The 13,477-nt window shown below is 39.7% G+C and overlaps 1 pseudogene; it reads left to right on the forward strand.

Annotated features, from left to right (window-relative positions):
- The first annotated feature begins 3,433 nt into the window (after positions 1-3,433).
- LOC120367610 (interferon-induced transmembrane protein 3 pseudogene) overlaps positions 3,434-13,477 on the forward strand; it is a 142,482-nt pseudogene continuing 132,438 nt past the window's right edge.

Consider the following 13,477-nt stretch of genomic DNA (forward strand, 5'->3'; position numbering starts at 1 on the left):
ACACGGCCAGCAAATGGTTTCTTCTGAGACAGAGTCTTGCTGTCGGTCTCCCACAAGGCACCGATATGAATATTTCAAATAAACAATAATCCCACTTAGCTACATCTTTCTCAGCAGTACAGTAATTGTGCCAGCTTTCATATCTTTCTGATAATTTTTTTTTTTAGTTTTTGGCAGAACCTCTACACTATTCCCCATAGTGGTTGCACTAATTAACATTCTTACCAACAGAATACAAGCATTTCCCTTTCTCTGCATCTTCACCAGCATTTGTTATTACCTGCCTTTTGAATAAAAGCCATTTTAACTGGGGTGAGATCATATCTCGTTATAGTTTGATTTGCATTTCTGTGGTGATTAGCGATGTTGAGAATTTTTACATATACCTGTTGACCATTTGTCTGTCTTCTTTGGAGAAATGTTTATTCAGATTTTTTGCCCATTTTTAATCAGGTTTTTTTTTCTTTTGAGACAGAGGTGCCAGGCTGGAGTGCAGTGGCGCAATCTCGGCTCACTGCAACCTCCGCCTCCTGGTTCAAGCAATTCTCCTGCCTCAGCCTCCTGAGTAGCTGGGATTACAGGTGCACGCCACCACGCCCAACTAATTTTCAAATTTTAGTATAGACAGGGTTTCACCATGTCGGCCAGGATGGTCTTGATCTCTTGACCTCATGATCTGCCTGCCTCAGCCTCCCGAAGTGCTGGGATTACAAGCGTGAGCCACTGCGCTCGGCTGTTTTTTTCTTATTGAGTTTCTTTTATATTCTGCTTAGTAATCCCTTGTCAGATGGGCAAGTAGTTTCTCTCATTCTGTGGGTTGTCCCTTCAATTTGTTGATTGTTTCCTCTTCTGTGCAAAAGCTTTTTAAGTGGATGTGACCCCGTTTGGACATCTTCGTGTTGGTTGCCTGTGCTTCTGAAGTCTCACTCAAGAAATTTTTGCCCAGACCAATGTCCTGGAATATTAAAGACTGTGTCTTAGTAAAATTGCTGATCTCCATAGAATAAGCAAACTGGCTTGAGAAGCAAACAGCACTTTGCGTAAGGGCTAATGCTCGTTTATGCAAATTAAACGATTAATCAAATGCATTCTCAGTAGTAACTTTTATAAAAATCACTACTCCTATTTTCTCTTCTATTCTTTTTGTGACAAAAGTACAAATTCAGCTTTCCACATTCTTTCCACCTGATTTAATGTATCAAAGCTGATCTAAGCGCTTTCCCCTGTTATGTGTATGTTATATATTTTATTTATAATACATCTCTTTTTGCATGCAAAGATATACAAAATAGAGGAACTGGCAATTTTGGACTCGGGTCCAGTCGGTTTGGAAAGTTTTTGTGCCTTCATGCTTATTCTTTACACATCACGGAGCATTTAAAAAATTTTTCTCTGGATGTGTTCTAAGATAACAGTATCAACTGTGTTTCTCTAATAGTCTATTTATCTAGTGACTTGATGTGCAGATAGTCTCTGACTTACAATGATTTCACTTAGAATTTTTGACTTTACAAGGGTGAGAAAGCATGTGTATTCAGTAGAAACCATACTTTAAATCTTGACTTTTGATCTTTTCCTGGGCTAGCAATATGCAGTACAAGACTCTCAAGATTCTGGGCAGTGGCAGGGAGCCGCAGCTTCCCGTCTGCCACATGAGTACAACGGTAAGCATCCAGTATTTTCCCATGTCCTGTGTTGCCAGATGGTTTTGCCCAGCTGTAGGCTGATGGAAAGGTTCTGAGCACTCATAAGACAGTGGGCTAGGCTAAGCCATAGTGTCCAGTACATCAGGTATTAAATGCATTTTTGACTTATGGTTCTGTCTCTCTCTCTCTCTCTCTCTCTCTCTCTCTCTCTCTCTTTCTGTCTTCTCTTTTTGACAGTCTCACTCTGTTGCCCCAGCTGGAGTGCAGTGGTGTGATATGGGCTCCCTGCAACTTCCATCTCCTGGGTTCAAGCATTTCTCCTGCCTTGGCCTCCTGAGTAGCTGGGATTACAGGTGCCCACCACCACTCCTGGCTAATTTTTGTGTTTTTAGTAGAGACAGGGTTTCACCATGTTGGCCAGGGTGGTCTCAAACTCCTGATCTCAGGTCATCTGCCCGCCTCGACCTCCCAAAATGCTGGGATTGCAGGCATGAGCCACCGCACCTAGTCCAACTTATGATGTTTTCAGTTTGGAGTGGGTTTATCAGGGTGTAACCCCATGATGAGTCAAGAAACATCCGTACTTCTTTCCACTGTTATAGTCATCTCTATCAGGTATGATACAGTAAACGACCGTGATCAATGATATAAGTTGATTTTCACGATCAGATATATAGTTTGAGATCCTTAAAACATCTCTAGCCAACGCTGAGTTCTTCAGAACACTGTGAAAACCATAGCTGAAGGACATGGAAAAGTGAGAGACATAAACAGATCTGCATTTCAGAAAGAAAGAAAACACCGTAAGTCAAAAATGCATTTAACACCTGATCTATTGAACATTATGGCTTAGCCTAGCCTACTGTCTTACAAGTGTTCAGAACATTTACATTAACCTACAGTTGGGCTCATAAAATGGAGGATGAGTTAGTTAAAGAGGGGAAATATTAGAACCAAAGAGATTTACAAGAAGGTTATTATGAAAGAGGATGGAACATTAAACTTGGATGTCTGTCTTGCACATACCCCTGAAGTTAAAAAAAAAAAAAAAAAAAAGTTGAAAAACAAGCTTAGATATATGTCTCAGGGAAAAAAATGCAACATTTGAGAAATAAAATTGATTTTAAAAATTAGACAATTGTTAGCAGGATTGATGGATAAGTAGAGATCACTGATGGCTTTTTGCTTTGGAAACCCAAGCAAGTCGTGGTGACACTGTTAAAACAGACAAACATGCTGCAGTCAGAGGAGCGGGTCTGAGTTGGTTTACAGCAAAGTGGATGAGGAGTTTGATTTTACGCACAGTGAAACCGAGATACTAAAATCAGCTAAGTTCAGACCTAGAATTCAAAAGAAGGACTGAGGCTGTGTGTGAATTTGATAACCAGATGGATAAAGCTACAGAAGTGGGACCAGGAAAGACGTGGGCACTGAGAAGAGAAGAGGCCAATGGCAAACAAAGCCTGGGGATCATGGACTGCCACGGAGTGCGGAGAAAAAGGGCCACCAGGCCCGGCACGGTGGCTCACCCCTGTAATCCCAGCACTTTGGGAGGCTGAGGCGGGCAGATTATGAGGTTAGGAGTTCGAGACCAGCCTGACCAATATGGTGAAACCCCGTCTCTACTAAAAATACAAAAATTAGCCAAATGTGGTGGCACATGCCTGTAATCCCAACTACTCAGGAAGAATCACTTGAACCCAGGAGGCAGAAATTGCAGTGAGCCAAGATTGCACCACTGCACTCCAGCCTGGGCAACAGAGTAAGACTGCCTCAAAAATAAAATAAAATAAAATAAAATAAAATAAAATAAAATAAATAAAATAAAATAAAATAAAATAAAATAAATAATAAAATAAAATAAAAAAAAATACAAAACAGCCACCAAAAGAGTCAGGAAAGCTAATTTAAGCAGGAGACAGTTAACTGTATAGAACTATGCAAAAGAGAAACTTGTAACTAGAAGGAGTTAGCCAGTGCCAGGCCATAGAGAAATGCAATTTTATCTTCCAGTTTTTCACCTCCTGTTAATCCTGTGCTGCACCTCCACCTTCTGCCATCCTTTATGCAATAATAAAAACAATAGTGCCTCAGTAAATGACCTGACTCCTACTTCACAAATAGGTTTGATGCCATCAGGCATAACCTAGTTCATAGTCATCTTCTTTACCTTCACAAACCTTCTCCTGCACGAACCCTTCCCTTTCCTTTCTTTTTCTGTTCCTAAGGCACCTCTGAGTCCTTTAACTTCTTACCTGCTCCTGACTGTTCTCATGATCGCTCCTCTGCCACATTCTTTAATAAATATAATCTCCTGAAGGCTTCTTGCTTTTCTTCTTAAAATACATATGCTTCTCCCAGCTGACACTGGCTGCCTGGAGCCTGCTGCTCCCAACAACTGCCCTCCTTTCTTCTTTCTGAGAAAACTCCTTAAAAGACATTGTTTATACCCACAAAGTCTCATCTGTCTCTTCCCGTTCTCTTCTGAATCTGGCTTTACCTCTATCGCAGTATTAAATTCCTCAAAAGCCGTCAATGACTACCTTCTAGCCCAGTGGTTCGCCAACCTTTGTGGCACCAGGGACCAGTATTGTGGAAGACAATTTTCCCACAGACCAGGGGCGGAGGGGATGGTTTTGGTATGATTCAGGAGCATCACATCTAGTGTGCGCTGTATTTCTATTATTATTGCATTGTAATATATGAAACAACTGCACGTCGTGCCATGATGTAGAGTCAGTGGGAGCCCTAAGCTTGTTTTCCTGTGACTAGATGGTTCCGTCTGGGGGGTGATGGGAGACAGTGACCCATCATCAGGCGTTAGATTCTCCTAAGGAGCGTGCAGCCTAGATCCCTCACATGTGCAGCTCACAATAGGGTTGGTGCTCCTGTGACAATCTAATGCCGCCGTTGATCTAACGGGAGGCGGAGCTCAGGCGGTGGTGCGAGCAGTGGGAGCAGCTGTAAACACAGACGAAGCTTCGCTCACCCTCCACTCACCTCCTGCTGTGTGGCCGACTGGTACTGGGCTGGGAAACCCTGTTCTAGCCAAATCTCTTCTCAATTTCTTTTTTCTTTTTTTCTTTTCTGTTTTCTTTCTGTCCTTCTTTCTTTCTTTTTTTCTTTTTTTGAGACAGAGTCTCACTCTGTCACCCAGACTGGAGTGCAATGGCATGATCTCAGCTCACTGCAACCTCCACCTCGTGGGTTCAAGTGATTCTCCTGCCTCAGCCTCCCCAGTAGTTGGAGGCAAGACAGGGTTTCAGCAAGTTGGTCAGGCTGGTCTTGAAAGCCTGACCTTGTGATCTGCCCACCTTGGGCCCCCAAAGTGCTGGGATTACAGGCATGAGCCACCACGCCTGGCTCCTTTTTCAATTTCTAAGATCAAGTGAATCAATTTCAGGCCCATTTTAAGTTGCAGATTGACCAGCCTGTCTTTGGGTTTCTACGTCACTGCTTCATTCAGGTCCTTCTCCTGTCTCTCTGCCAGTGTTCTCTCTCCTTCCTGCTGGTGTTTCTTCCCCATCTTGTCTCCAACTGTAAGTATTCCCTGTGTTGTTTCCCTTGGTGTATTTTCTCACCGTACATGCTACATACTTCCAGACAATTCATCCACTCTGCCAGCTTAAATTGCGCCTTCTATGACAATGTGTCTCATGTTTAGATCTGCTGTTGACAGAATGACCTCTGTGCTGCCACCCTCTTATGCCATCCGTACACTGAAACAACCATGCATTCACAAAGTGACCACAGCCCTGAGAACCAGTCAAGTAGGAGGCCACTGCCACTGACCTGTTACTCAAAGTTCTGAAGGTCTCCAACAGCTTAGAACAGCGGTTTTCAAACTCAAGATTTCATCAGAATTTGCCTGGAAGGGTTGTTAAAAGATGATTTGCTTGACTCTATCCCCAGAGTTTCCTGATTTGGTAAGTCTGTGGTGGGTCCAAGAATTTGTATTTCTAACATTTCCAGGTGATGCTGATGCTGCTACTTCAGGGACAATGCTTTGAGCATCACTGGCTTAGAAAATGGTTTTTAGGAGAACCACTCAGCAGCCGGACCACAGCTCGTCTTCCCTGGACTCCATGAACCACACTGTCCGAACCTTCTTCACTCCCACCAACACCGACCATCCTCCCAACTATGAGATGCTGAAGGAGGAGCATGAGGTGGCTGCACTGGGGGCACCCCACAACCCTGCACCCCCGACATCCACCGTGATCCACATCCGCAACAGGACCTCCATGCCCATGTCACATGGTCCCTGTTCAACACCCTCCTCATGAACTCTGCTGCCTGGGCTTCATAGCGGTCGCCTACTCCGTCAAGTCCAGGGACGGGAAGATGGTTGGCGACCTGACCAGGGCCCAGGCCTACACCTCCACCGCCAAGTGCCTGAATGCCTGGGCCCTGAATTTGGGTATCATCATGACCATTCTGCTTATCATCATCCCAATACTGATTCTGCAAGCATATCAATAGATCAAGAGGAATCATCCAGGCCAGGGGCTCTGCCCATGACCTGTTGCCCACATACTCCCTCCCCGTTCCATTCCTTGCCCTGCCCCCCAAGCTGAGCCCTGTATCACCACTTTATCCTCACGTGCTTTTCTACAATGGCATTCAATAAAGTGCACGTGTTCCTGGAAAAGAAAAATAATAAAGAAAGAGAAAAAGAAAGAAGAAAGAAAGAAAGAAAGGAAAGAAAGGAAAGAAAGAAAGAAAGAAAAGAAAGAAAGAAAGAAAGAAAGAAAGAAAGAAAGAAAGAAAGAAAGAAAGAAAGAAAGAAAGAAAGAAAGAAAGAAAGAAAAGATGGTTTTAAACATAGCTGCACATCAGAATCACTAGAATAGCCTTGAAAATTACTGCTCCTCAGGACACACTACTGCCCTATTAAATCAAAATATCTGGTCATGGACTCCCCAGTTAATTCTAACATGCAATCATAGTTAAGATACAGATGTTTAGAAGTAGAGGAAAGGAAATCCCACTCAGAAAAGCAATAGCTTTGGGTAGGGGTTTACCCCATGGTTTCCTCAGAGGTCTGTTAATTCCATAAAATAATAAGCAAAAAGGCTGTGTGTAACCAGGGAGGGAGTGCATAGCCTTCAACATATTCTCCAAAGGATCTGTGACTGTATCACCCAAAGTAAAAATCGCTGAGGAAGCTGATTCTCAGGGGGCCTGGCCTGCTTACACAATATCTTACATCGCATACACATCACCATCACCTACGTTTCAAACTCCATTCTGTTCATACATTAAGGCTTCTGTGAGAAATATCGGCTTTACTTTGCATAGCTTCAAGGCTTGAAACGTTTATCTCTGCAGATTCACTCAGGTTAATAAGCATTTGTTTCAAACTGCTTACTAAGAAGAAGAATCCAACATCTATCCACCATTGACATATTGGCAAGAATCACTTCATCTAGATTGGTTTTATGTTACCATATGTCCGAAAGTAATAGGTATTTTGAATGAGCAGAGAAGGGGAGTATGAAGAACATTGACAGTCTAAGTAGAGCCCCACGGAGAGGTTTTCAAAAAACAAAAAACAAAAAACAAAAAACAGGACAGAGGGAGCCTGAAAGACTGAGAAGGGCATCTGACTCAGTAAGATGTGTGTCAAGCAAAATCAGAGTACACAGAGTAATTTTTAATGATGGTACCTGAGACTCATTGTACATTGAAGAAACAAATAGAAAATCGTCTTCCTTCCTCTTTTCTTCCCCCATATTCCTCATATACAGATTCCTCAGAATCATTAAGGACTAACATGATCTCTTCTAGTGGGGTCAGTTTTGAGTAATGTAAAGCATGGGAGCCTTAGAACACGGACAATTGCAGTTGATAATGTAGTATCATAGAGCTCCATTCCCAACCCTGCCATTCAGTGTCTAGGTGGCCCGGAGCAACTGTTCACCTCTCTTAAGTCCAAGTGTTATCTAAAATGGCAATGATAATACCCACCTCATCAGGTTATCATGAAAAAGGAAATGAAATAATTTTAGTACTTATTACAGTGCTTCAGACTACCAAGTGTTCAATAAATGGCTGTGTTACCACTACTCAGCTAAGTTATGATCAAATTAGGCATTTTTTGGACTGGCCTAAAAATGTAACTGTGTATCAGTTGCAAGTGTCTGTGTTCCAAGTGATTGGCTTTGAGATAGATAATCTTCACTATGAAAACACTTAAGTACTCACTTTGCATTTTCAATTTACTTTTTAAAGGAATTTCTTGTTCCAACTGCCAATTCTTTTTCTTTAGCTACTCATCTACCATCTTAATCTCACAGCTGACAGAAACTCCTCCCTGAAATGAGAGTTTCTTAGGAACAGGAGAATTGCTTGAACCCGGGAGGTGGATGTTGCAGTGAGCCGAGATTGCACCACTGCACTCCAGCCTGGTGCCTCTGTCTCAAAAAAAAAAAAAAAAAAAAAAAAAAAAATCTGATTAAAAATGGGCAAAAAATCTGAATAAACATTTCTCAAAAGAAGACAGACAAATGGTCAGCAGGTATATGTCTTTATCAAATAACCATTAATTAAGCATCTATATGTCAATAATTGGACATAAAAAAAGATATATGTAATTAGTTCCTTTCCTCGTGGGGCTTAACTTAACTTCTACCTGGGAAAAATAATATGCAAATGCAGTTCAAGATTATGACTTATAATAAAGATATGTGCCAAGAACTCTTGAGTATAGTGGAAGAACAGATTTATTTTATCTCATGTGATAAGGAAATCTTCGTAAGAGAGGTGGCATTAGAACTGAGCCCAATGTGTATCAAAGTCAATAATGATTCCATCACCTTAGAAGACAGAGATGGAAGGATCACTTGAAGCCAGGAGTTTGAGACCAGCCTGGGAAACACAGCAAGACCCCTGTCTCTACCAAAATAAATAAATAAAAATAAAATTAGCCAGGCATGGTGGTACATCTTTGTAGTCCTTGCTATTCAGGAGGCTGAGGCAGGGTGATCACTTGACACAGGAGTCTGAGATTACAGTGAGTTTTGAGCATACCACGGCACTCCAGCCTGGGTGACAGAGCAAAAGCTTGTGTCAAATACTACTAATAATAATGTGTAAAAAATACGTAGGAACAGAGAGATCTGCATGGGTGCCACTGCAGGACAAGATCCCTAAGTGTAGTATGGGACAGTTGGACCTTGAATACCTAGGATAAAGACAGAAGATGAAATGTCATGGCGTGCATCTAGGCATGTATATAATAGCAAGAAATATTATTAATAAATAGTAAGCTGGCTGGCGGGAAATAACGTTAGACAGGTGCTGCCATGGGACTCTATGTTGCCCAGCCCTGGGAACTGAGCAGGGAAGTTTAGACTTCATGCAATAAGAAAAAAAAAAAAAAAAAAAAAAAAAATTGAAGAAGAATAAGAAAAAGGATAGGATTTCAACATGAATTTGGAAAGAAATTATTTTCTGAAAAAATTAAAAAAAGAAAAAGATGGAGGCTAAAGATCGAGGCTAAAAGATCTGAAGCATCTTGAATCAGTGTTACTATTGCAGCTATGACCTGTGGTAGGTCCAGATGAGTATGTGTTTAGAGATTAACTATAGATATAAATGTGATCGTTTATAAATGTCACCTGGGAGGTCTGAAGAATAATATCACTGACAAATATAGCAAAGATAATGTGAAAGATTATGAATCATTTTTATGTGAACAAAATTTAGTGTCATCTTGATGCCAAGTATTTGAAAATACATAATGTTTCACATGTATGTATCGACATAATATGTACACCTTCATTCAGTATCTATTTCCCACATTTATATCTTGTTTCCAAATATAAACTACCTACTTCTGCTGGGCAGAATCTCATCTCATATTTCTCATGCATTCTATAGAGTCTACCATGTAAAAAACCATAAAGTTGGTACTTAATAAAAAAAATTATTACTTGGTTAAATAACTGAGGCCAGATATAAGGGAAAACTAGCCCATCTTAGACGGAATCGATAGTGAATAAAAATTATTTATTCCTAATAATATTGATGGAGTGGGAAAAGTTTTACTGTGTGAAATAATTCTACACAATAAAACCATAGTTCATTTTTTTAATTTTTAGAAAATGGTTTTTAGGAGAACCATTAAAAAATATGCAGTAGAACAAATTTGATGAACCTGAAACATCCAGGGAAATAGTGAAAAATCATGCTTCTCATCTACTCTGGTGTGTGTAGTTTTTTTTCACTTTAAAAATGTGATCTTAAAGTGGGGGTGGGGGAATAAGACAGTAAATCAGCCCCATCTTTTATAGCAGTATCTTTACTTCCCATAGAAAAAATGACTTTAATTGCACAGGGATAGAAAAAGGATATTTGAATCCCTCTCCCTGACAAGATTCAAGGCTTTCATTTACAGTAAATTTACATTTACAGTAAATTTAGATTTGGGGGTAGAATTTAAAGCTCTTGTCCATCAACATGTAATGAATGAATATGGCACTTGAATAATGGCATTTTTTTGAGCACTGTTAGAGCAAGAGAGTCTTTCCAGTGCTAAAGAAAAAAGGAAGTTAAAAAATGTAAGGATGTTTCACTTTCAATTAAAAAAAAAAAAAAAACCTAATCGAAATAAGTTGGCAACTCCGTATTTAGAATCTATGTTGTTTCTCTAATGTTCAGGAATGGTTAAGGCAGGAAGGAGAATCTGAAGGTCACCAGGAATAGTCCTCAGAGTATTCTTATAGGGCTTATCTGTGCTCACATGCCTAATTTTTTCCAAGTGCAAAGAATGGCCACTTGCTTGAGACAGGCCCAGTGCCATCCTTTATTCAAGTTCCTTTATACTCCTCTTTTTAAAGAAGCTGTCAAGTTCTTTTTTTGCAGCTGACAGGAAAGGCCAAATCTCTGGTACAGGAAAGGAGGCGCAAAAAAGAAACTTTTTTGTGTTGATGTTTTACTAAGTGAGCTAAGGAGAATTTTAGAATCATGCAATTTACTCTGGAGGCATTTACTGTACATAGCTATAGTGATGGTAATTTCTTTCATTGTTGAAGTGAAAAGATAACCATCAATCAGTTGTCAATTGGTCAATTGCAGAAGTGATGAAAAGAAACTGGTAGGAACAATCACTTCTGTGGCTACCTAGACCATTTGGAAGCATAAGAAAAGTATGGGAACTGGATTACATTTTAAAAAGGGATTGGACCAGATTTTCAAGAAGGTTAACAGGCGTAACTTCCTTGTAAAGAATGGCTTTGCAGTTATGCGTAATCAGGAAATGCATTTTTAAAATGAAAAATTTAAAAGACAATGAAAAGTTTAAAAGTAAAAATTAATTATTTAACTAGAGCAGGTAAATAAGCCCAGAAAATCTTGAATTTCAGTGTGATCTTAATGAAGGAATAAATATAGTTTACTAATAACCCAACATGTATTTAAAACAAATTAATGAAAATTACTTTGTACTTATGCCTTAGGTTCTAATCTTGGGCACTTTGAATTAAGTAACTTTCCAAGTATTTATTATGAGAAATAGAACACCCAAGTTAATTGTGAACATTGTCTTTAAGCAAATATTTACAGATAATTTAATTTTTTCAAACCTATGGAAGTTCATATAAAGGTTAAGATAAGAACAATTTTAAAAATCATTAACTTGCATAAAAGGCAAATAGCACTTAGGGACTTAGTGATGTAAGCAAGATTTCCTTTTAACTTATCCTGTTTTCCTAAGAATGGCAATGTTATTGATTTATTCTGAGAGAGTTCCCCACACACAGTGATTTTTTTTTTTTTTTTTTTTTTTTTTTTTACTGTGGTAGGTAATAAAAAGGATTACAGGCCCCCAGAAGGATGAGATATCATCAGTTTGTAATCCAGCCCGTGGTTTCCTAGATACCGTATTGTCTATTCTGTTCCGCTATGTGAAAAATGTTGAATATCAACAATGGGTTTCAGTGCTGTATTGTTGAGTTTTGTATGAACTAATCTAGCTTCCCTAAAAAAAAAAGAAAGAAAGAAAGAAAGAAAAGAAAAGAAAGAAAGAAGAAAAAAAAAGAAAAGGAAAAAAAAAAGAACCACAGCTTTGGACAAAAGTCTGTAGCCAGTGCATTTGAAACTCCCCTTGCACCAGGGCTGACTGTAGCTGGGGGAAGACATTTTACTCATTTGCTCTTTCCTTTAACACGGTCAGCTGGTCCCTCTTCTCAGGTGTAGATCACCTCTTACAATTTTACCTAATTCTGATAAAGAAAGGCCCAGGACTTACCAGCTGGGATAGGCCTCACAAGACAGCTCTGTTCAGTATTTGGAAGGTAAGCTATCTGCACAACTTCTCTGCTGTAGTGTACTGGCCTAGCTTTAAAACTTTGCAGTCCATCACTTATTTTTAACTTTCCCTTTTTTTCTCTTTTCTTCTTTTGGAGAAAGAAAGCCTGGCAGGTTTCTTCGGAAAAGTGGCCATCCATGGAATGAATGAAATGTTCTCTTTCTATTCCAGTAAGTAATTGACTTGTAACTAAAAATTGAACTGGCTGCTATGTCAACTGCAATGTGAGCTGCTGCTGGCACAGGTGTGCTTACTCTTTAGCCTGGAAAGAAAAGGGGCTTAAATTGTGATTAAATTTCAAGTCAATTGACCTCAACATGATAGTACATAATTCTCACTTGCCTACCAAATGGCCTGAGTTCTCATTTTGACCCTGATTCTCACATCTGCGTTTTTAATGTTCGGTGTAGCTAAAGCTATGGTTGCTCTTTTGGTTAGAAATAAAGTGAGTAAAGAACGGTTCTAAGTAAATAACAAATGGTCGTCAGCCGAATGAGTCCTTAACACAGTGCTCAATGTGTTCTATTTTTTTAATGCGTTGACTCTAAGTTCATGTAAACTATTATTTGATCTTTTATTTTAAAAAGTATGGATTCATGGGTAACAATTTTACTAACCACGGATAAACAGTAAATCCAAATCAGTGAATTACAAACAAGTGAAGGATGTGAGAATTTTGATGTTAAGTGCTTTCAAATGCTTAACTTTGATTATGTAACATATTATAGGCTAAATATGCCTTGCACTTTAATTATTTTGAGCCCTAGGAATGAAATAGCAGCATTGTTTTTCTTCCTTACTGTAAGTAGAACAAAAGCCTACTTAATTTAAGAAAGACAACCATATTGGAGTTTGGGAGACAAACCTTTATCTACTTCCCAATAGCAAAATGGAAATCATCTGAAATTTTGTGGTACCTAAAATTACAATTTACGCTTAGGGCTATTCCCCACTGATTTTATGTACGGTGGTTGCGTGCTAAGGATTGATCTGTAAGAGGAGAGCGGCCACGGGTTGTTGTTTTTTCCTCCTAACTTCCTTTCTAACCTGGGAATTACAAGAACTTGCTGATGATGCTTGCTTAACCCTGCTTCCAGTGCCAGGCTGTGACTAGCTCTCTGTGAAACCATTTCTGACCCTCTGCTTGCAGTGGTGAGCCTGAATTTTTCCCCCTCCTTGCCCATCACTGTCAGTCAATTATAAGATTGAACTGAACCAGAAAATCTGGTACAGTCTGGTAATTAGTACAAAGGGTTTCCAGTCTAGTGTAAAGACAGAGATGCAAGAACCCCAGCAGTCAGAGAAACTGTTTTGATTGGCCATGGACATTGCCTTTTAGTGCTGCTTGATGACTTCCTAAAGATATTGCCTCCTACCCTACAGGTCTTCTCCTTAAAGTACATTATGGGCCTTTTTTAAAAGTCGTGTGTGTGTGTGTGTGTGTGTGTGTGTGTGTGTTTCTTTTTTTAGATTCAACTTCTCCCATTTTTAGTCTGTCATTTTTGCCTATCAAACAGAC

The sequence above is a fragment of the Saimiri boliviensis genome, chromosome 8 (genome assembly GCF_048565385.1).
Source record: "Saimiri boliviensis isolate mSaiBol1 chromosome 8, mSaiBol1.pri, whole genome shotgun sequence".
NCBI classification, from domain to species: domain Eukaryota; kingdom Metazoa; phylum Chordata; class Mammalia; order Primates; family Cebidae; genus Saimiri; species Saimiri boliviensis.